Source organism: Pteropus medius, unplaced genomic scaffold, assembly GCF_902729225.1.
Source record: "Pteropus medius unplaced genomic scaffold, Ma_sr-lr_union100, whole genome shotgun sequence".
In the NCBI taxonomy this organism is placed as follows: domain Eukaryota; kingdom Metazoa; phylum Chordata; class Mammalia; order Chiroptera; family Pteropodidae; genus Pteropus; species Pteropus medius.
Window position 1 is genome coordinate 31,032,642 of NW_024340696.1, and position 25,543 is coordinate 31,058,184.

A 25,543-nucleotide genomic window follows, 5' to 3' on the forward strand; every position below is an offset into this window, starting at 1 on the left:
GAAGATGGGTCTTTTTAAAAAATATGTGTTTTAAGATGTTTAATGTTCAACAAAGCCCTCTTAGGCCAGCAATCACCTGTAAAACATAAAGAAAACAGGAGCTGGCAAAGTAGAGTTAGCACCCAGAGGGGAAACAACTTCACTGGGCCAAGAAAATGCCCTGAGATGTAATAAAGCCCTCATTTATTGAGTGATGTTAAAGAACAACAAAGCTAGACACTAGTTAAAGGTGGTAAAGACAGACTTTATTCAGTAATGCTACTGCAGCAGGGGAAAGAGACTTCAGTAAGGAACTGAGCTGAACTCTGACATGTCGAGGTGCCTGGGTATTTTAAAGGGAGAATGAAGGAGAAGAAAGGAACCAGTGGGGCCTCTAACAGAGTCAAGAAAAGTGGAAAAATTACAAAAAGTGGGAAGAGGGTTGGTCACTGCGATCAAGCCATCTGGGTTTGTTAATTTCATTTACCTAGAAGGGGGAAAAAAACTTCTTATACCTTCAGGCAGGGAGTGGTTTTGCTAATTGGAGCAAGGCACCCAACTAAATGAGGCCTTTACTCTCCCACAGGGACTGGGAAGCAAGAAAGGGAGAGCTTAAGATTTATATCTTAAAGGGTCAGAGAATGAGTTTCTAATTTTAACTTTGATAAAGTAACTGCGTTAAGAGGGAGTTCATTATACACTATGTTGGGTCTCGGCTGGAATAAACTGTAGATTCCTTTGTCAGCATTGAGCTCTCAGGCAGGCATTTTTAGAAGGGCAGGAGTCTTCTACGGACTTGGCCTTAGGCTGCTGGAAGCCATGCTAGACTTTGTTCTAGTCTCTCTTAGTTTGTGTAAAGAGCAACTTTTAGGAGATGAGAGCAACCTCTGGCCAGCAACCAAAAAAAAAAAAAAATGCAGAGACCTCATTCCTACAACCACAAGGAACTAGATTCTGTCAACCACAAGAATAAATTTGGAAGCAGATTCTTCCCCAGAGTCTCTGGATAGACCAGTCAAGCTGACAGCTTAATTTCAGCCTTCTGAGACTCTGCAGAGAATCCAGTCGAGCCCGCCTGGATTTCTGATCTACAAAACTGTGAGCTAATAAATGGGTGATCTTTTTAAGTTGCTATACTTGTAGTCATTTGTTATGCAGCATTAGAAAACTAATACAGGTGTATTTCTCCATCTGTAGCTTAAGAAGAAAGGGCAGTAGGATTTCTTATCCTGAAGCTTTCTTCACACAGAATACTGAATGCCAAACAGCAAAAGCTTGCCTTCAAGAAATACATCGTACCCCTAACAATGCTAGCTCTTACACTCAAACTTTGAACAGAGGCAATAATGCAGTTGAATTTGTTATTGGTAAGAAAAGGTCAATTCAGTGAAATGCTGAATATTTTTCAATGAAAAGGCAAGTCATTATGTCTGAGACTAGGTCAGTACTCTGAGTTATAACGTGCACGCTACCGTCTTCATATTACTTTCTCAGAAACTGACCCCTCTGTGTCTTTTTCTCAAGCCAAAGTCATGTTCCCCAATACTCACCTGTGGGCTCTAGAAGTGGCTTCTTTTCCTGATGATGCTCCAGGTCTCCGCAGCAAAGTGGAACACTGTGCATTTAGCTAAGTATTGATGTCACCCCACCCCCAAATTTCCCCTTAATTACCTTTCTAGCTTCATTTCTTATGATATGTCCACAGAGACCTCAAATTTGGCAAATATTTGGTTTCCAAAACATGCCAGATACTTTTCTAATTTCCCTCATGCTCTTCTTTCCTCTCATGATTCCCTTTCTTCTCTTTACACTTGTAGACATTGTATTTATCCTTCAATATTCAGCTCAGATGTCATTTCCCCCTAGAATCTTTTCTAGGTTCTTCCAGATAGAATCATATATTCCCTTTTTTTTTGTATTTCAAAGCATTCAAAATTTGCTTTTGCTCTCTTTTGTGTAAATAATGCTCACTTTCCCCACAACATTGTTAAGTTACTGACATTAAGAACAACTACACAGATACACACACACTCACACTTAAAGCCTGGCACAGTTCATTAGTAGATGTTTGTGGAATTGAGGCTCCTATCTAGTTAGATAAGGAAGATAATCAGTCGAGGCAAAAATAAGTCTATTTTTCCTTTAAGTATATGACTTGGCATATTGCTCATTACTTTCTCCTTCAATTGGATTGTGTAGACTTGATATTTCTCCCAAACTTCTAAAATATGGGTGTTCACCACCACAGTCCATCCCAATCTCATCAAACCCAGATTATTTCATTAGGATCATCTCCCTGTCTTGTGTCCATAATATTCTCACAATCCGAAACACTTCTACATTTCTAAACCTCATTTGGCTGCCATTAGCACACGTTCAGACGTGCTGAAAGTGTTAAATACCTACAGATTTCAAAGGCATAGTATGAAAAAAAAGTAAAATATCTCAATAATGTTTAATATTGATTATGTGTTGAAATGATATTTTGCCTATATATTGGGTAAAAGGAAGTATAAGACTAAAAATAATTGCACCTGTTTCTTTTTATCATTTTTAACAGGGACACTTAAGTCTTAAAATTATGTACGTGGCTTGCATTGTACTCTATTAGACAGTGCTAGCCTAGGGCATAAAGTTCCAATACCTGAATTTGACATCATAATTCACGTTTGGCCTTGATTTCCTTTAAAGGCTCATGTCTCACACATGAAATGTCCATCACAGCCAGTATTTTTTCAGAAGCCCTGTTCTTATTCTTTTCCTCTGCCCATACTATTTCTTGTGTGACCTTCAATCCTCTGATTTTGCTTATCGAAATCCTATCCCTTCTTTAATCTTAGCTCCACTGCCTACCAGAAACCTTCTCTGATCTCATCTACTGAAAGGATTTTTTTTTTCCTAAAGGAAGGATTCTGATATGTAATTATTTGTAAATCTATTTCATCTCTTCCATTACATTATAAGTACTTAGAGAATAGAGAGAGTTTCATATACCTATGTATACCTCTAGAAATAGCATAGTGACTTCCCTGAATGACTCTCAAGGTGTGATACATAGATGAATGGAGGAATTCTATTTAAGAAATAGGTTACAAGTTATATACATGTGTATGTACATGTATATATAGACATGCTTTTGCATGTATGCATACATACTATAAGTATTATTTTATAATTATTTAATGAGAGGGAAAACCAGCATGAAGGGAAAGACTAGCATGAAGATTCTCTGAGTCTTTGAGGGAGAATAAAGAATGAAAATCTGCAGAAAGAAAGAAAGACTCAGAACATTAGAACTGGAAGAGACTAGAGAGGGCATTATGCCCATTTCTCTCTTCTTACACACAAAAGACTTCCTGCTGGAGAAGTTGAGTAACCCCTGTTAGAGATAAACCATGTCTGAGATATGCTGCTGTATCTCTTGTACTCAGTGCAGCACCTGATCCTTAAGGGGTCAGTAAACATTGGTCCAGTGAGTGAAAATGAATAAATGAACAATGCAAAGTAAGCACACCTGGTGAATTGAAACTAGAATACAGATCTGATTTGCAGAGTAGCAAGATTTTCAGTCTGCCACATAGAGAGGGGAAGAAGTGCAGGGAAGCAATAGGGAACTATGTTTAAAACATTCATATTAGCTGACTGTTAAATTAGCCATGCAGCAGTTTTTCTGACAGTGGCACCTAGGAATATGTGGATTTATAAGAGTAAATTCCACTTTTCCTTTCTGTTCAGATGACCCCCCTCCAAGCTGGTTAGTGCTTATCTTGCTGCCTTTTATTTGCTTAAAGAGAATGTAGTTTTAGTAATTTTCAAAATAGCAGTGATGGATTTTCATTGATTTCCCCCATTCTTTCTTCTCCCGGTCTCTTTTGTACATTTATTGTGCTTGATATTTTATAGAGCACATATATTATATCATAAAATTCTCAAAACAAATTTATTAGGTATTACTAGCATTCCCACTTTGAAACATGGAACTCAGAATTTAAAGCAAACTAATCAAACATTACACAGCTAAGAAGTGTTGGAGCTGTATGTGTCTTCTATATTACTTCCAAATATTATGATTGCTTCCCTTATTATTTCCCATTATTACTTGTGAATAAGAACACATATTCATTACAGCTAGGGCAGGAGGTATTATTCATGGCTATTGAACAGAGGGAAGCCACTGGTCAACCTTTTGACCTCAGCCTCACCAGCCAGCTTCTTATTCTTCAGAATATTCTCTTCAAAACACAACTTTTGGAGTTTAGCATGTGAGGAAAAGAAATAACTTTTCTCTTAACAATTTTATCCAATATTACAAGTAGAATAGTTGCTAAATTGTCTCCCCGAACCTTTATATTGGGGATCCTCTTGCTACATTTCTGAAACTATAGTCACGAAGAGATATTGACATTTTTTGGAACCTATTACAGGTGGAATTCTTCCTCTGCTAAAGATGAGGAGGCTTATGAAAGTGTCAAGATTTTGAAATATGAGGCTTAGGCTTTGATGATATTTATTTTTTTTTTAAAGAAGGTAAAAAGAACGCAAGCTATAATTTTAAATAGAATGGATAAGTAGGTTAAAATTAATAAATGTTAGTTGAGGTTGTTTACACAGATCTATGCATTTTACACATTTTTCATCTGTAAGGTAATTTGCTTGTGACTGACACAATTTGACAATCTGGTTTATTAGTATACTTTGTAACTAATTTTATATAAAATGCCAATCATATTTTTCCCATTGATAGCTTAGCAAGGGGACTTAGTCTGAAGTGATAAATGAGTGTCCCCCAAATTATCTCCCTTCCTCCCTCCCACCCTCTGTTCCCACTCCCTTCGCTCCTCTCTTCTTTCTTTCTGCTCTTATCTTGAACTTCTTAATGAAAACAAAATATAGAACATGAAATATTATGGGAATACTTGTTGATCATGCATATTACCATGGGTATGCTATGTTCTACCTTTTTAATTTTAGGAAGCTTGAGTAAATGTCTACTATCCCCTTGGGTTATAGCCCTGCTTCTCCCATCCCCCTACTTCTTTTTTGGGTATGATGGATTGATTTAAAAAGTGCCAATAAAATAAAATGAAGCAGTTCCAAAATATGTAGACTTGCATTATGAACTCCTTAGTGTTAAAAATGAGTATATCTTAATAGGAAGAACATATTAAAAGAACAAGAAGTAAATAATAATGAAGTCATTTTACTAATTAACTTGGATGTGATAACGTTGCTGCAGCTGAAACTAGGCAATCAAGTTGCCTTCTCAGCAAGTTCTGTTGAATCATAATGTCCTGTTTCCCCAGTGTCCACATGTCTATTTCAAAAAAAAAAAAAAAAAAAAAAAAGTTGTCAAGCTTTTACAAATGCTAATACCGAGTTGTTTTTTTGCAGGGGTGGGGGTGGGTGGGTGGAGATGTGACCATTACTTTCCATGTGGAGGGAAAAATAAGTATTACTTTCATTTCAGGGGGCCTAATGATAACACCGCTTTCTATTTTAGTCCTTATTTATTTTCCAATTCTTTAGGGATTGGGTGTATTTAACAATGAAACAAGTAGTGCTCCAGTGTGTAATTAAGGTTTCTTTGTAGGATTAATAAGTATGTCTCATTAGCCTCACTGAACTAGAGGTGTTAATCTTCACATTGGCATTCTAATCTTGAAACAAGTTTGTGGATCAAGTATTGAAGTATGTTGAGCAAACAATTTGATTAAAGCCACCCAGCCTTAAAATGCCCGTCCCATCTTATTGACTCAAATGCATTTGCATAAATAAATGTTTAGATGTATCTTTTCGAATGTACTAAGCAATAGTCTGGAATGACCATTGTAGCAAACCACCACCTTGGCCTTCCTTAGCAAAGAAAGTAGAAAAGGTATTTGCATTTTTCCTGATTTACCTGTTTCTATGACAATTTTTTTTCCCCTTCATATTGGGGAAGAAGCAATGAAGCCAGAGCACAGCAGCCATAGAGAACTCTTGTAAAGATGTGCAGGAGGTTACACTATGCACATTCACTGGCAGCTCTGAGAGGAGTGGGCTCAGTTTCACAATAACATGGCAGATGTCAAAACAGCTCACTTCCAAGCTCTTACTCAGTTAAAATCGTCATAGACTTTTCTCTTTGTTTTCCAAAATGACAATGATTTAATAGACAAAAAAAAGTCAGTGAAGAAGATATTAAAAGCCAAGTGTCATCTCTTTGATTTTCAATCACACCTTTGTAAAATTAGAGAGCTAATTTTAAAATTAGAGAGCTAGGTAATCTCTTAGGTCCTTCCACTTATAAGATTCATAATGCTGTTAATTTAGTGGAATAACCCATGCCTACCTCCAGGAAGCCAAGCATCTCTTCTTTGTTGTTATATGCCCAGAGCAGCACACATATGTGCTCAATAGGTACTTGTCAAATGAATGAATGAATGAAGTAGGGCCTTGAAATGCATTCTAATAGCAAGTGCTGGCAGAATCTTTATGATGAACTTAGTAGTGGGAAGCCTCTCCTCAAGGAGTTCATAATATCACAGGGGAAATTAGTTTAAATAACTGAAACTTTGCAAACCCACAGAACATTCTGTGAGAAGTGGTAAATGTATGAAGTAGACTCTGCAGATTGCAAGAGCTTAGAGAAGGTCATGCAGATCTTATATACAATTTGGTAGCCATTCCGGTTTTGGCAGATATAAAAATGAAAATAATAAAGTGATTAAAATCAATAAAGATGTATATACTTGCTAGATGTCAGGCACTTAATATATATGTAATCATATTTAATCTTTATAGCACCATGAGACTGGTATGATTATCCACTTTTACAGATAAGTGAACTTGGAGAAGTTCAATAACTAGCCCAAGAAGGTCACACAGCTAACAAGTGGTGGGAGAGGAATTTGAACCCAGGACTGACTGGCTTTCCATGATCCTCCACATGCACCTAGCTACCTGGTGAAGGGAACCAAAGTTTTGCCATCCTGAAGTTGCCTTTTGGGGATATTGATTTTAAGCTGTTTATTAAGAAACAAGACTCAGAAAGAACATTTGACCATCTCCCCTCCCCTGTTTCCTGTTTTAGAGATTCATATGGAAAGGCCTATTTCACAAAGGTAATCTTAGGATGTTGCCTTGACCTAATTTGAATTAAGTATGGTAAATAAGAGGGTCTTATTTAAAGGCATGGGTCTGTAAGCTAGATATCTCCTGTGTCCCATTGTTTTTGAGTTGCTTAGCAAGAATATGCCTGCGATATATGTTTTGCTCTTCCTCGACTACCTGTAAAGTACCCACTTTCACTTTGAAATCAAAGACCCCATTTCCCCCCTTTTCTTCTTTGTCCAAAATCATATATACCCAATGTTGCTTCACTGTCTTTGGAATTTTCATGCTTATGTGAATTTCCCATTCACATGTATTAAAAATTTGATTTTCTCCTGTCCATCTGTCTCTGTTAATTTGATTATTAGCCTAGTTAAAATAACTTAGAAGGTGGAAAGAAAAAAGTCTTAATTTTTTTTTAGCCCCCACACTGGATAGGAAGTACACTGAGTCATGAGAGAACCTGGGTTTCAAGCTGTTCCTGGTGAATATGCACTTGCCTACCTTCTTTGCTTGTCCATCCTTATAGAGCTTGAGAAAATCAGCCTACATAACCTGGTGCCTCTTTTGCCCGCTGGGAATTTGTTTTTTGGATGCTTTCTGTCTGCCCCTCTCTGCTTGCCTTGACCTTTGATATTTACATTTGTCTGGCCTAACCAACCTGGGTTGACACTGGGGATTGGTTTTGACTTCTAGGATGTGATAATATCACTGCTCATTTTGTCCACCTTCTTCCAAACTTCTGGCTCTTCTGTGTCCTCTATCTTTTGAGTTCTGTTATGGGTACATATTGTTTTTCTTTTTCTGATCTATAGATATCTGGCTTCCCCTCACTTTTTACCTGGGCTCTCTATTCTGCAGTGTCTCTTCAGTGTGATTTAGGGCATGTATGATGACAGGGCATGGACAATCCATGTTGAGGGTAAAATATGAACAGAGATAAGGAAACAGAAACAAGATTGTCTTGTGTAGTGGCTGGGAGAGGACTATTTGGAGGGGGGAAAGATGATTTGTACTAAAGAACGGAAGACTGAATGGAAGGTATTTTAGATGATAGGCTTTCTAATAAGCCAGACATGGGTGTGTATAGATGGTAGAGTAAGAAAGAGCAGAAGCACAAATGATTGAAAGCTGTTAATATAGAAAAAAACTTCAATTTTAAGAGCACTGAAAGAGAGGGGAGGAAATATTAGAGTAAGAATACTAGGCAGAGGGCCGATGCTAATTTATCCAGACATGAGGCAGCAACAGCTTGCCTGGGGGTACAGAGATTGTGTAAATGGAGAAAAAAGGGTGAGTAGAGCAGGCTTTTTGAAGAAAGAGTCATTATGATTTGGAAGAAGGGTGGATATAATATATGGCATTTTTGGATTGTCTCTAGTTTTAAAAAAATCTTGGTTTCTTTGGAGTAGGTCAAAAAGAAGGTGCCCAAGGAAAAGATTTAAAGTCATTTTCAATATTTCACGAAATATTCATGTCAAGTCAAACGTCATATAGACAGGAAACCAACCAGCAATAATTCAATGTTATTTTGATGTCATTTAGTATAAAGTATACTTGGATTTTTCTCTTTTTAAATTTCTAAACCATGAACAGAGATTTCTCAGAGGCATATGAGACTTTGAAGAACAAATTTTTATTAAAAAATGTACCACATAACCTTTCCTGAATAGATGTGAAATATCAGAAAGAATGAAGTTATTCCTTTTATTTCCCCTCATCCCCCATAGATATTTTCAGGACATATATTCTTATTCTAATAATCGTAAACTAGTGTGATGATGGTCAAATTATAGTATAGTGGAATTTCCCTGACTTGACAGTTGGAAGTAAAGACAGCCAGAAGTTTCACGCTTTAAAATTTTATAAAAAAGGCTCACGTGATGAACACTTCAGTGGCTCCCATGCTTCTGGCCCCTGATGTTCATGCCTTTGTGTAATCCCCTTCCCTCAAGTATGTGTAGGTCCTATGACTTGCTTCTAGCCACTAGAATATAGCAAAGGTAAGGGGATATCGCTTTTGTAATTTTGTTACTCTGTGTACGACACTGTCATCCTAGCAGGCTTGTTCTAGAGTCTCTGTTGCTGGCTTTGAAGAAAGAAGCTGCCAGGTGAATGCTGGCAATAACCACATGAACAAGGGTGTGTGCCCTTTCTAGCTAAGCCTCCTGATGAGAACCAAGCTCTGGCTGACACCGTGACTGCAATCTTGGGAGACCATGAGACATAGAACCCAGCTAAGCCAGGCTCCTGATTCAAAGATAATGATGAGATAATAAATGTGTGTTATTTTATGCTGCTAAGTTTATGAGAGTTTGGTACATAGCCTAGAAAACAAATACAGTTCACTTTTGTTCTTTATCTCTTATTGGCTCTATAAACCAGTGACTAGAGTTTTCATTTTCCCAGTCACCAGGTTAGAGGCATTGGAGTCATTCTGGGCTTCTCTTTGTCCCTTATGCCCAACATCTAACCATTTTGCACACCCTGTGATCCTACCTCCTGCCTAGTTCTTCTTTTCCATGATTATTCCCTTCATAGTAGTGAAATTCAGACTAGTCGACCCATGTCTTTCTTCAGGGCTGAAGGCTATGAGATGCTCATGTGAGCTCACTCTCAAAGAGAACGAGGTAGGCAGTAGTGTTGCCAAGGGCAGAGGGTAAAGAACCAAACACAAAACTGATGGTGTGCTGAGCTGAGGCAGAGAGGTGCCAGGGCCTTGTTAATTCCATGGGTGCCTGGGGCATCAGTGGCCCAGAAATGAGCTCACTTTACTGTGGAGGCACATTTACAACTTGTCTGCCAGCTCTCTTCATTTCCTGCCTGGACCAAACACTCACTTGGATCTTATTCCTCCTGCAAATTTATCCTCAGCTTCCATTGCTAGAGCACCAGTGGACAAAATGAAATTCAATGCCGTTATGACTTCTGACCAGAGCAAGAACCATAAAAGGTATTTCAATGCACCTTCCCACATTCTCAGGAAGATTATATCTTCTCTTTTTCTCAAAGAGCTGAGAGAGAAGCACAATGTTCGATCCATGCCCACCTGAAAGGATGATGAAGTTCAGGGTTGTATGAGGACACCATTAAGGGCAGCAAATTGGCAAAGCAGTCCAGGTTTATGGGAAGAAGTATGTCAGCCCCACTGAACGAGTGCAGTGGGAGAAGGCTAATGGCACAACTGTTCATGTGGGCATTCACCCCAGCAAGGCGGATATCACTACACTAAGGCTGGATAAAGACATAAAAAGATCCTTGAACATAAAGCCAAATCTCGCCAAGTAGGAAAGGAAAAGAGCAAATACAAGGAAGAAGCAATAGAAGAGATGCAGGAATAAAGCAATCTTATATACAGCTTCATTAAAACTGTTAAAATGAAAAAAAAAAAAATGTCCTCTACACTGTTCCTAGACTCATTTCCTAAAACGCAAATCTGACTTTCTCACAACCTTTTCTACTGCTGTTCAGGATAAATCTGTAAGTGTACCCCGCATAAAGCCCTCCATAGTATGGCCGGCCTGACACATTTCTGGATCCATCACCTATGCTCCAACCTCTGACCCTGAGTTTCAATGATATTGATAGTTTAGAGTGTAGTTGCCAGAGCAAATTCATACTATTTTCATCTTTATGTTTCTGTTGAAGTTGTACTCACTGTAATGAATACTTTCTTCCACCATTTCTTAGATTGACTTCACATCACCCTTTAATATTCCAAGGAAATATTATAAGGCTCAGGGAGCCTTCACCCTCCTATTAAGGAGGATTGTTCTAGGCCAGGATAGATAGAGGCTTTAAGGGGATCCTGTTGGATAAGCATCAGACCTACTGCAAATTGCTCACTCTATCCAGGGCGGGGGAGGGCATCACTCTTCAGCCCATCATCAAATCTTCCCCATAAATAACAGTAATGCTACTAAGTTTTAAACCATGTTGTATGGCTGCCTCAGTGATAATGTAGTCTAGATATCATTGTGCATATCTTTTTCTTTGGCCAGGTGAAAGTATAATAAAGGTATGCCTCTGTACCGCAATATTATTAAAACTACCATCTATTTGGGTAGATGCGGGTTTTTATACTTTAATATAGAAATTTCATTTCCCATGGAAAGGTTTTTCACAGTGACCCTCCAAATGGTTTCTGAGACAACTGAGAAGCTCACAAAATGAGAACGAATGAAAGAAAAAGATTTTAGCAATTAGGCGTTTGAATTACTAGAGATGATAATTATTATGATTATATTTTTTGATGCCAGAAACTTACACAACATATGTGAGACATGAAAGGAAGTGCACTTGGGTTTAAAAACTGGAAAAGAAGTCAGCAAAATGTGTTTAGTTATTCAAAGTGGTCCAAGTAATTAGTAAAGAACTTTATTCTTCAGTTTGGAAATTTATTAGGAATAAAGGTGCCACTAGGGGGCTCCCTAATATTCTACAATTGTTGGGAGACCTGACTGACAACACAGCAGAGGTAATAGAATAATGAATAAAAATACTCTGTAATTTAAAGTATATTCCATAGTAACATTAACAATTGCATGTTGTATAAAGCTGGAAAATGAAACTTTCTTATTTTAAGGTTTGCTAGAGCTCAAAACGTATTTATGTAAATAACTTAGCAAATGTAAATATGCACCTGATCGAGAAAGGCATAATGTGTTTCACAAACTCAATTTCTTTGGTGTAATAAAAGGAGGGAAAAAAACCTCATTTAGTTTCCTGATTACTTTTTCTTCCTGAGTGACATAAAACCAAAATATTAAAATTTTACCACCTGAACTATTGTATCATATCAAGAGATATTTATTAATTGATATGACATAAATAACTATAGATACATAGATATATATGTATTGGATATTATATTGTTTAACTCATTCAACAGAATATACAGAATAAAAATTTTAAATTATAAATACTAATATATTACCTGTAAAGGAATCTATGAAAGGCTTGGTCCTATGTAGATGTACTGAAGAGGAAAAGTAACTTTTATTATTGGGATATATTTGATTTATTGTTCTAAGGCATGTAAAATGAAAAGATCATTTTAAAACTTTTTTTCAGTAATATTAAATCATATTTATGACAAAAAGCATTAGTACTAGGAAAGAAAATATTGGACATTTAGCATCTTTTTATATAGTATATTGATTTACATTTGTTCCCACAGACTTTCAGATGTGTTCAAATTATGAGCACTACATTACATATTATTTGCTTCTATTTTTGTTAAATGTTGTAACATGACTATTTGAAAATTCCACATAGAAGTGTATTTTGTGAGAAAGGAAAGGAAGTTTTCCCCAGCTTTCCTTCCTTGTTTTTCTTTTTATCAGAGGATAGTGTACATTCTCATTTGTTTCTATTTCTCATCTTTTACTTTTAATTCCCCATCAAAATTTTAAATATAAGTTTTTAATGAACTCTATCTTCAATGAACAAAAAATAAAAAGAGCAGTGACAAAATTTTGTGAGCTGGCAAATAATTCATTATTTTTATGTTTTTATATATGTGTGTTTTTTCTATTTTTTCCCTATAAAAGACAAATGTATAACTTGTGTGCAGACATTTACTTGTCTGCCCCTTTTACTAGTACAAGAAAAAGCAAAGACAACCTTTGAAAGGAAAGGATGGGAATTAAATATTAATATGTTTTCTAACTTGGATTTTGACTAAGCAAGCAAAGAACATACTAAAACATTCAAGGTAGTATGATAAAGTTATTATGGTCTTTTGCTTAACCTGGAAGGTTTGGGCTGCGACAATTCTTTTGCTAAAATTTTTTCCTTGAAACTTAAAACTTAAAAACCAACCAAACAAAAACCTTCAGTTTGGTAATTGAAGTCAAAATCAGAAGATCAATTACTTTGTTACACAATATATTTGAAAATACTGGGTAGCCACTAGCTCTGGAAATGTAGGCAAACATTTAATGAATAATTTATTGATATTATATTGCATATAGATGATAAATCGATATTATCTATGTTTCCAGACTTTACGGCCACTCTCAAATAATTTTATCTCATTGTCTCAGGTGTATGTGTTTGCGTATTTATTTATATTTATATTTGAAAGTGATATTTATATGACTGAGCATGAAAGAAAGGCAACTAGGAATTACTTAATGAATGCATATATCAAGCAGCTATATAAAGCACTAGGAGAAAGGAAAAGCGTTTTTCATCCTGAATAATATTTTCTGAGTTGATTTGAGCTTATCCTAGAATAAATAACTGCATAAGGCCATTGGTATGTATATATATTTTTTATTTCAGCATAAAAAGTGGTTAAGTAATTTAATGTCATAAAGATGGCTAGCTCATCTTGCATTTAAATATATATTAAATAAATAAATGTATACATACACGAGTGGTATGTATATGTATGTATGTATGTTTGTAGATTTTTTTTCTTTGCTGGCAGCACAATGAACTATATACTAATGCGTGGTTTCTGTCTTTACTAAACTTGCTATTCTGTTGAAGATACTTAACTTCAAAGTTAAATAACAATACAAGACAATAATACAGGTTATGGCAGGAGGCAGCACAGTCAAGAGCTGGTCTAGAACATCATAGGCAAAGATCTCTGCGTCTGCACTGGTTTTCCCAGGTGCATGAAAGGCTGCTCTTGTAGGTTCCTCAAGGAAACTGAAGGATCAGGTATAAGTCTCCATTTGTTATCAAACTACAGTTCCAGTCATCTCTACCTGTTTTAAAGACTATAGCTTAATTGTAACTGTTTTAAGACAGAAATCTTAAATTAAAAAGTTCCATTTACTTAGATCATTTGTTACTTCATTTGTTACTACCAAAGTAATGAACCGTTTTCTGAAAGTTTTTGCTACCTCTTCCTCAGTTTTAATGTGGAACATACAATATAGAATTATGTCATCATAATAATTCCCATTTCCTTGAGGTCTATTTCAGATCATTGTTTTTCCTTTAATCTTGAGTGCAAAGTCTGCAGGTCGTAAAATCCAGAATATCTCAAAGGTCATTGAGTAATCAACAAAAATTAATCGATTTGCAATGTAGAGTTTTTATCATGTGTCTGTGCCTAAGGCAAATGAAGCAAACTAAGTGGATTTAGCTCTCTAAATCTAAAGCACAAACTATACCATGGATAGTTTATGAAAGGTCATGAACGACCTTTGCCCAATAATCAGTTTATTAGGGTTTTCTCAATAGTTGATCCCACATAATCCACATATATTGGCAGGCGATGACCTCTTTCTTCTTCCCTATTATTTTTCATTCTAATTGCTCAATATTAGAGTCCATGCCTTCTCCCAGCTGAATTATGAAGGCCAGCCTTACCTAGGCAGCTGAAACCCCCACAGATTCGACTCAAAGCTGCATGATTATTATGACTCTTGGCCTTTCTTATATTGTTCATCAATACTTATCAGCATTGCAGTCAATGAATAAAGCACAGCTCAGGAAATTATTCCTAAGAGGGAAAAATGTGGCTCGTTTTCCCACAGGTTGAAGAGGACCAAACTTCATGGTTTATACTCTGATATATTTCACTTTCTATCCTATAGTATGTCTACCTTTGATCAGAATTTTCCACAAATAAATGTATCCTTCTCAAATGATTTATTTGGGACACATGGGCGAAAATTCCTAGCTTAAGCACATGCGTGTGTTGGGAGCCATATATAAACGGGCCGGTGGGTGTGTATGGATCTACACATTTTCTTACATACACATCCATCTTAAGCAAACTTTATATTCTTTTACATTTTATTCCTGGATATAGGAACTCTGGGCCATTTTCTCCAAGCAGAGATTGCAGACAGTGAACTAGCATCCTACCATACCTCAGTTAAAGAGGAAAATTTGATGTCTGGACATGTGTAGTCTTGTGGAAAGGAACCTTATTTCACTCATAGACAAGAGCAGTAGTATGGCTAGCAGTATTTCCCCAGAGATGGTCTGATTTAAAAAAAAATCAATATCAACTCTTGACACATTTTCATTTACATCAGCGCATGGCTTTCAGTCAGGGCACAAATCAATAGGCAGCTTTTAACACTGCCCAACTATTTCTTCCTATTGGGCTTCAGGCAGGCCATTTGCCGTTAACGTACCATGTTTCTTGGGGAGGAAGTTTAATGTTTTTTCCTGTGACTAATCACAACAGCCTAAACTGAAGCATTAATCACATGACATTTTCTTCATCACCACTTACAGCCAATTGACTTTTTACTTAGTGAAAGCATTTGAAGGAGACGACAGTTGTTCTAAGGGGGTCAAGAGTCAATGGGAAGAAATATTTTGTTCTAAAACATATATAGTATATGGCTTCTAAAGTTGACACTATGTCAGACAGTCTTTACAAATAGCTGCGTTATCATTTTGTAGGTAGGATCTCACAGACAAGATGGAGAATAAGATTTGTTTAAAATTAAATTGCTAATTAAGACTCATTTCTATAAACTAAAAGTCACATCCAGGATCACTAGCAATTGGAAAAGTGTTTTCTCTAACTTTTAAAAGTGAATTCTTTTCCTTTTCTTTCTTTTAGGCTAGCATAAAAATTCGTTAGGTCTGATGCCATCTGAGACTGGCGATCTCTCTAGTATTAGCAGTCTCAACTAAATATAATATCTACTTCATTATTGCAGCTACTCAAGATTTCTGAATAATGAATCAAATACTTACATTATTCACAAGCCACAAAGAGGTTATTAAGCTGAATAAGCAGAGGCTCGCAAAGGCTTGCAACATATTTATCTAGGGCAATTTCCAAAGCACAGAAATATGAAAAGGTAACCTCCTATATTATATTGCATTATATTTCTATTATCCCCAAGTAGCAATAATATCTTTTTAGAGCAGTGCGCCCCTAGGATACCAGTCTCCTCAGATACTCCCTAAAATGGGACTGTGTGTTAAAATCAGTTTGAGGAATGATGCATATGGAGTCCCCATCTTGGTGATTTACAGTGCCTGCGGGTATATTGAAGGCTCCAAAAATATCTTCAGTGAAGAAGACTGTGTATTTACTGCAGTATTTCCTCTTCTGTCTAACCACTCTGGTATATGTTATTGAACTTGTAGCTTAGAAGTAGTTGTACATAGTCCATTCTACTTCAGAACTTTGGTATTCCCAGAACAAGAGCCGGTTCTGGAACTTCTACCTTCTGCCCTGAAATGGGAACTGGTCCATAGATCTGGAGGGGCCTGCTGTGTTTGTCTCCCTACCCACCCCACCCAGCCCCCCAGAGCACAAGGACTGGCGTTCCAGATGTTTGGGACATGACCATGATGTTTCCCGTATGCCTCATGTGCCTAGGAAGCATCTTGCAGTGATGGAGGACGGTGCAGACCTGGTTAACTTGAAAGGTAGAAATAGACCTTGATGGCAGTAATATACCCTGGGAAGCAAGAGTTAGGCACTCTAGCATGAAGAGTTTACATGGTTTTTGTGTCCCCTTTTAGAATGCTCAGTTTATTGTATTGAATGCTGTGTTCAAAAGTCACACAGTATAACCTTATTTCAAACTCTATCATTAAAATTACATCATAATGCCAGCATGTTGAGCTATAGCTAAGACTATGTAAGAAATCTAAAACCTGGCATCATAAACATGCCATTCAGAAAAGCCCGCCCTTCTGAACTGCAGACTGTGCCAGTGCGCCCTTCCTCTGCTTAATGGAAGTTGTTGGACCAGTGAAGGTTTTTAAAACCCCAAATAAAAATTTTTCTTGGTACTCCACACTTCCAGATGACTTTAGTTATTGCAAGAACATTTCAAAATAAAATTCCCATTCATCTTAACTTAAAAATCAATACTGTACCTTTTAGGAGAGTGATTACATCTGAAAAAGGGTCAAATAACAATTGCCAAAACCTTTGATGTCTTTCATTTTTTACTTCGTTCAGTATCAACTGCTTGCCTGAATTTTAAGGCCTTTTTTTAGAAATGTTTACTAAAACATGATGTACAGAAGTTAAAATAATTTTAAAAGGTATGAGTTTAATTTTATATGGATTGCAATAATATAAGGAGCACACCAACCTCTGATTTGTGAATATTACTTTTTAGGATGAGATAAGTAGGCACAAAAGAAAAAAGTAAGTTGACTTATGGAAAAAATACTAAGTAAAAACAGCATAGGTTGTAGGAAGATATGGAAGAGCTCATGAAAAGTGATTGTAAATGGCTCATGTTTGAAAACCACAGCTCTGCAGTACTAGCTGACTTCAGAAAACGGTCTGCAACTCCTTCCTTGTTGTTTTGACTATATTCTCAACATCTTATTTAGTGCTCTAATTTGCAAAGTTCTCCTCTATTTGTATCCCTTTTGATATTTTAAACAATCCTGATTCAAAGAGGGGAAGCATTTGACTTTCATTTTCAAAATGTTTAAACTACAGAGATTTTTATAAGTTATAAAAATCCCATGACGAACAAGTGACAGAGCTTGGAATTGAACTCCATTCCTTTGATACTGAGTCCATGTGCTCTATTTGGAAAAAATACTAGCAGCTAGGGAACAATGTGCGCTCAGATTTCCAGACAAACAGACACTTCTTCCCTTTCACCTCTGTTGACTAATTATCAGTTAAAGTTATATTTCAAGAGATACAAAACTAACTCATCTCCTTTTCTGATCATCAGTAAGTGTTTAAATTAGGGGTGCTTGGTACTTCGAGTCCAGGTTCCCCATAACCAGTTTACTCCACATTTTCTCCATATTGGTTCAGTTTTGAGCTTTTAGAGGACTGGTCCCAGTCTCCCAGATTCTCTTGAACCCTGCCGATTCCTTCACTTAACCTCATCAACAACCAGTCTTGGTGTCACTTGGACAGAGCTGATTTTATTCTGGTGCTTCATTTGACTTTGTTCATCTGTTTGTCATAAAATATGCAGGCACTAATCTTCAAAAATTAATGTAGCTTCTCTAAAAGCCAACCTGACTTCTTTAACCTTCCTTAGAAAGTTTAGAAGAACTAAGATGTGAGGCCAAATGCAAAAAAAAAAAAAAAAAAAAAAACCCAATATTTTGGTCTAAGTTACCCAAGGATGAAGGGTATGTCACAACACACATTTTTGTGACTCTGAATATCATTCTCCTTGAATCAGGCTTATTTAAAACTTCGGTCTTTGCTTTATCCATTTGCTTAAAACTTTGATAGGTTTTGGAGCAAGTTCTTGTGCTCTGGGATACCACTCATCTTGGAAGTTCCTAAGAGTATTTTCAAAGAGCCGTAGAAAGAGAAAAAAGAGTTTGTGCTAATGACCTGGTGATTTTTTTTTACAGCCTCCCAGTGAAGCATGAACTATTCTCAGAGTTGTCAACAGCAGCTACATTATGTTGAGGTAATTTTACTGTCAACAGAATAATTGTGAATGAAAACTTTTGCTTAGTACAGGGAAAATATATAGGAAAAAGAAGGCGACAGCTCAAATGTCAATGGGCAGCTTTAGGAGAGTTGAAAAAGCCACACGGTCCCTCAAAAGTCCTCCGAAATTCCAAGCCAAAGAAATTTTAGTCAAACTTTAATTAAAGCATGTTTTAACTTTAGGTTACCACATGGTATGGTTTGGTACTGTGAGGTAAGACTTTCAACCTTCTTGAGGGATTACTAATTAGTCTATTTGTTTTGTTTTATGCAAAGGGCAGCATAGTTTTACTATTTTATCTGATCAAAGTTTATTTTTGTTATATCTTTGCTATCATAATATAATATTGATTATATTTTATATTTATATTCATTTGATCAGGAAATATAACCACAATAACATTTCCCTCTGTTGAGGTATATTGATGTCAGCTTAGAAATAATTTTCAAGAATTAAATTTGCTGAAAAGTTCAGACTTCTTTTTCTTTCAGTCACTGTTGTCACTATTTTCTGTAGGATGAACACTCTATAAATTTGCTGTAATAACTAGCCGATCAGGTTTTAAGTTAATAAACAGTTCAGGTAGTTTTCTATGTTAACAAATATTTCTATACAATAACGTTCACATCTCCTTCCTTATTGGGACACATCTCATGTTATACAATTATAATATTTTAAGAAACTATTCTTTTTTGTATCACAAAACTACCTTAGCGAGATCAAATTAACACTGCATAGAAGATTCACGAAATAAGTTGCATACATGTTCTTTCACTTGCTCTTTCAAATGGACTTGACTCTTTATGGCATCAGCAAAATTTGCATCGATTAACCAGTAAGCTATAATGTTGTTTTCGATCTGAACTTAACAAATCAATTTTACTTAACACTCTGTTTTTTTTACTTTGGGGTGTTTAGGGTAAATAGATATTATATTACCTGTGGGAAAACACTACACTTACAATTAAGCTAAGGAGGTAATTTCATAGAAAAAAAAAGAAGAAAATAGGACAAAGTTTTGAGGACAGCGGGATTCCTAGAAACATAAGAACTGTCCCTACTTGAATGAAATAAATTACATTATCATCCATCATAAGACTAATCTAAGAAAAGCCATCTTGCTGTTAAAATAGACCTATCATCAAGTAAAATAAAATGCTAAAAAAAAAAAAAGGACTTATCAAATGAAATGGTAAAATACTATTATTTAAGAGAGGGATAACAAATTAAGAAATACCATTAATGACAGAATGTTGTGTAGATCTGGCATTCTATAAACTTTCCCTGAGTTGAGTAAACAAAAAATACTTACAAAAAAGACAGTCACCCTTCTCCATTCATAATATATTCTACTTGTATTTTTATATAAGTAACAGTGCAGTAACGTATTATCTACAACTACCTCTTTTATGTTATATATAAAAATAAAGTCCTGATTTGTGGCAACTACAGGTAAAATGACTGCCCAGGAGAGGTGTCCAAATTGTATGAGAGAATATTTAAGATGGAACTGAAACTTTTGACAAAAATCCTTGCTAGTTTAGCATTGAAGCTTATATATTTGCATACCGTTGAAGCTTATGCATGAACTAACGTAATTATGAAATGTAAGGTACTATGTAAAAGTTGAAAATGAAAACAAGATTCTGAGAAAGTGTACAATCATCTATTCCTAGCCAATAACTAATAAGGAAAAACTATTTAAATGGAAAGTTACCAAGTAAGATATAAATTCTATAGGTTGTTATGTATTTTATCAGTTCTTAGTTTCTGTTACTGGTGATAAAATTAGAAGACCAGCAGATGAGATAGCATATTAAAAATAATTCCATTAAACAAACCTCGGAAATTGCAAAAAGAAAAGACTTATGTTAGAAATTATATTGAGAAACAATAGGAAGAAAACATAGTTTGTAGTTTTCCCTAATGTCCACATTACTGACTAAAATTGGTAAGAAATTAAGAGGAAATACCATATTTCTCTAGTTGTTGTTTTTTTCTCTCATGAGTTCTAATTCCTGCCTTTTGATTAAAAAAAATAGAAAAACATAAAAAAAATACATCATTATCAATTGAGGTTTATCTCAAGAATGAAAGATTGGTTTAGCATTTGAAAATCAAATGACGTAACTCACAATAACAGACTAAAAAGAAAAACCGTATGATCACTCAATAGATGCTAAAAAAGCATTTGACAAAGTCCAACATTCATTTTTGATGAAAACCTCAGCAAATGAGGAATTGAAGGGAATTTTCTCAACTTGATAAAGTTCTATAAACACCTACAGCTGACATCATACTTAATGATGAAAGATTTAATGCTTTCCCCTGAAAATCAAGAACAAGATAACGGTGGCTGTTCTCGCCACTTCTATTTATCACCCTTGGGAAGTTCTAGCCATTCCAATAACACAAGAAAAAGAAAAGACAAATTGAAGAAGTGGAGGTAAAGCTGTCTTTATTCGCAGATGGCACGGTTATCTATGAAGAAAGACAAAGACTGATGGACTCTATAAAAATGCTACTAGAATAAGTGAGTTTAGTGATGTTGGTAAACACAAGTTCAATATATAAAAATCTATTGTATTTCCATATATGTAATGATCAATATGAAATTCAAAAACATTACAAAAGCATAAACATATACAATATTTAAGAAATAAATTTGACAATAGATATGCAGATCTGTACATCCCAAATTATAAAACATTGCTGAGAGAAATTAAAGAAGGCCCAATGATAAATGGAGAGCTATACCTTGTTCATGGGTTGGAAAATCCATTATTGTCAAGCTGCCAATTCTCCTTAAATTAATTTATATACTCAATATAATCCCAACAAAAATCCCAATACACTTTTTTTGGGGGGGGGTAAAGATTGCCAAGGGGATTCTAAAATTCAAATAGAAATTCATAAGATCTACAATAAAATAAGAATAAAGTTGAAAGGCTAAAAATACTTGATATCAAGACTTATTATAAAGCTATATTAATATGGCATGACAATGGTATAAGGATGGGCAAATAAATCAATGGAACAGAAGAAAGTTCAGAAATAAGCCCACGTATGTATGGACAACTTCTTTTGACAAAGGTAATTTAGCAGAGAAATGTTCATCTTTTCAATAAGTAGTGTAGGAAAAATTGAATATCTACATTTTAAAAAAAGAACTTGTTCCATATCTTGCGCTATAAACAAATATTAACTTAAAATGGATCACAGACCTAATGTACAACTTGAAATGACAAAATCCATAGAATAAAACATAGGAGAATATATATGGGTTCCATTTATATAAAATTCTAGAAAATGCATTCTAATCTATAGTGACAGAAATCAGATCAGTATTTGTCTGGGGGGAGGAAAAAATAGCAAAAATGGGTGGTTGGGAGGATATAAAGATATATAGGTATGTAAATATATAGGAAGGTGTATGTAATTTTGTATATAGTCTGGCTCCAATCAGGAGAGAAAAAACAATATAGTAATCCAAACAGAGAAAGTTGAATATACAGAATTATTAACTATACCAGGAGATTGGACTAACCAGGGTTTGGCTAGTAAGATATAAAGAGAACTCTATAGGAATAGTAGATGTAAGGAACAGCTATCATCATGAGCGCTGAGATTGAGCATCTGAGAAAAAGCCCTGCTGCCAACCTCTTCACCCGAGGTTGAGATATAGACCTTGTTGGAGAGGTTACAGTTAGCTTTGGCTCATTCGGTAATAGAGAATGTTGCTGTGCTGCAGAAGTGTTGTAACTTGACTAAGATCCATCCTCTTGGGTGTTGGTGGGAGCTGTTCATGGTAAGTGTCTCCTTGGAGGCATTCAGCTATGCAAGTGTCTGAGGGAATGTTGCAGGAAGCTTCTGGCTACCTGCACTGCTAGCTGCTGGGCACTGACTGTAGGAACCTGGCCCTGGAGAAGCAGATGTGCTTCAGGAGCCTGCCCGGTGCACGCAACAGAACTCTGAAGCAAACCTCTTTCCTCCTGTGATATCTCTCCAGCGCCCTCTACTGACAAAGCTTAACATAATGCCAGCTGTAAAGGAAAAATATTTAAACGACTCAGGTAAAGCAGGCAAAAAGGATGCATTTGGACTTGAGGAGCAATAAATTATTAACTAGCACAAAGGGATTGCAAAGAAGCATAAGGACACTTTTTGAAGAGGGTGATATATATGTTCATTATCTTGATTGTGGTGATGGTTTCACAGGTATGTACATGTCAAAACATCAAATTGTGCACTTAAAATATATGCAGTTTATTGTTCACAAATTATACCTCAATAAAGCTGTTAAAATGCATACAGCATTCTTCTACTTCTCTCCTAATAGAAATAACCCTTGTTTCACGCCAAGAGACAAAATTGTTGATCATTATAGGCCCCTTGCTTTATTCAGAGTGAAATCTTCTAGGAGCTCTTCTTATAGATCCACTCTGATTCTAGTTCAGGAGCCAGTTTTGACTGAGGAAGCTCATCTCTGCCTGCCTGCCAGTGGGGCCAGGGATAAAACAAACCTCTCTTGCAAAAATATATGGCCAGCCTTAACTGAGACGTTTTTCCTGCACACAGACTGGTTGCAGCACAGCCCCCCACCTCTCCCTCCTCAGCCAGGTCCTGCTTCCTGGTGTGGTTGGATATCCCGGGACCCTTGTAGCTCCCCTCTCCATGGCTGCTGCTCATTCAAAGTTTTAGACAATACCCTGGGTTAGAGCAGTGTTTGCTACCCTTGCAGTCTTAGTACTGACTGCCTTTCTCTTCACTCCTAGTATACTGTATAATAAAGAGCAATTCCACATTAATTTAATTTTACTCAGCGACTACTATATGCAGGTATTGGGTTAGTTATTTAGGCTACAACAATGATCAGTACAGACATAGTCTTTGCCCTCGTGGAACTTACATTTTAGTAGGAACTGTAGAAAGCATAAACTAAAATATCTCTCAGCATGCCACGTCATTCCTCAAACCAAAATTATTCTAAGCTTCTTGAGGGCAGGGACTCAGAAACGGTGCACCATACTGATGCCATTTACATATGCACACATATAAGTAGTACATTTACTCTTTTGGATGACCTTTTGTTAGATGAGTGCTTATTAGAGAGTTGGGTTGCTTTGCTCTTAGTCTACTTTAAATTAATCTGTCTAAAGTAATTAAAATTATTTTTGAAATATATGTGTGGCTTAACATCTATACATTGTTTTATTTCCCTGTCATCACTGCCATCATTAAATGCATCTCAAGCTCGTGGCTACGCTGGCTGAGGTGGGGTGGGGGAGTTGAGGCATGTATCAATTATTCATTAAATCAATAAATAAAACATGTTTTTGAGCATAACTCTGTGCTCAGGACCAGACAGTTTCTGTAGGGATGTGGATTAATTTGTTTCTATAGGTGTTAAATTGTTAAATGTTAAAACTAATCAACAGAGACCACATGACTTCAGAACAGTGTCATTAACCCCAGGCAGAGGTGAGCAGTGTGTGGATCTCAAGGTCAAAGAAGCTCCTGTGGAAAATATGGGCTTTACGTTTGGGAAATTAAGTTGAAAGAAAGAAGGAAGGACCGATATGAGAGTATGAACACAGGGCATCATACGGGGTGAGGCATGTGAGGCTATTAGGAGTGTCATGGAAATTTTTAAAATCTCTTTTTCTTCCATTCGTTCTCATCCTGTGACCTTCTCAGTTACTCAGAAACCATTTGGAGGGTCATTGTTAAAACCTTTTTCACAATGGGAAATAAAATTCCTATATTAAATTGTAAAAACCTATATCTATCCGAATAGATGTTAGTTTTAATATTATTGTGGTAAAGAGGCATACCTTTATTATACTTTCATCTGGCCAAAGAAAAAGATATACACAATGATACTTAGACTGCATTATCATTGAGGCAGCCATACAATATGGTGTAAAACTTCCTAGTATTACTGTTAGTTATGCGGAAGATTTGATGATGGGCTGAAGAGTGATGTCCCCTTTGATAAAGTGAGCAATTCGCAGTAGGTCTGATGTTTTCCCAACAGGATCCCCCCAAAGCCTCCATCTTGGCCTAGAACGATCCTCCTTATTAGGAGGTCAAAGGCTTCCTGAGAGTTACAATACTTCTGTGGAATCGTAAACGTGAGGTGAATTTTTAAAAACTGGAACTTGTATTTGCATATTGCGTAATGTAGTGGTATCTATTATTTAGCAGCATATTTGAAACATGTAGAGTGTAGTAGTTTCTAACTAGTTAAAACAACCAAACATTTGTTTTTAAATTCTCTTCAAAAGGCATAAGGCAAATCCTTATTTTCTAATAATATTGTTGCAATAATTACATTTAATTAATTCTTGACCTCAGAACACATAATGTACCATTCCATTGATTCTCTAATTTTATTCAGTAAATTTGTATGCAACTCATATTCACCTCAAATTATAGAGACTACAGATCTGGCTCTTGTTTTCAGTAAGCTGTCATTTTGTACTGCTTTGGGAAAAAAGTACTATATGTATGGACCTGAAAGAAAATAACAATATTTTAATAATGCAACATGGAAACTATGCTCTTCTCAGTCAATTCTGTGCTGGTTTCAACAGAGCAAAACTAATTCAGTGTTTTCTAGGCATACTAGTACACTAGAGGGAAATCTTTCAATGAGCACCGCAATGAGATGACCCATATTTGTATTGCAAAATAAAGCATGAAACAATTTTAAGTTCAAGATAGAAACATCCTTAGCAAATTAGATACAAAATATTCCCTAGGTACCATGGAAGCCATCCCAAATAACTCTGCCACACTGTAGTGGAAGCAGTTACACCTAATTTTCTAAGCCATTTCCTAGTCCCTAAAAAGAATGGCTATCCTCATCCCACAGAGTGTCAATCTTCTGCATGGGTCTTGTGACCTCTGCTTCCCTGGGTGATAGAAATCCTTCTCTATGCACTGTTCTCTTTACCCTACCCAGCTGAGGCTAGAGGAGGGGCTTTTTCCTGACAGGTCCAGGGGCCAGGGACAGAATGTAAAACTGGGTTTACTTTTCAAGATGGATAAATTGCACTTATTCTTTAAAAAAAAAAAAAAAAAAAAAAAAATAAAAA

The 25,543-nt window shown here is 36.0% G+C and overlaps 1 protein-coding gene and 1 pseudogene across 3 annotated transcripts in view; one reads left to right on the forward strand and one right to left on the reverse strand.

Moving 5' to 3' along the window:
• Positions 1–25,543, reverse strand: part of HS3ST5 (heparan sulfate-glucosamine 3-sulfotransferase 5) — a 250,121-nt gene that overhangs the window by 17,672 nt on the left and 206,906 nt on the right. The gene's annotated exons all lie outside the window — the stretch shown is intronic.
• On the forward strand, positions 9,975–10,412 carry LOC120608759 (60S ribosomal protein L26-like; annotated as a pseudogene).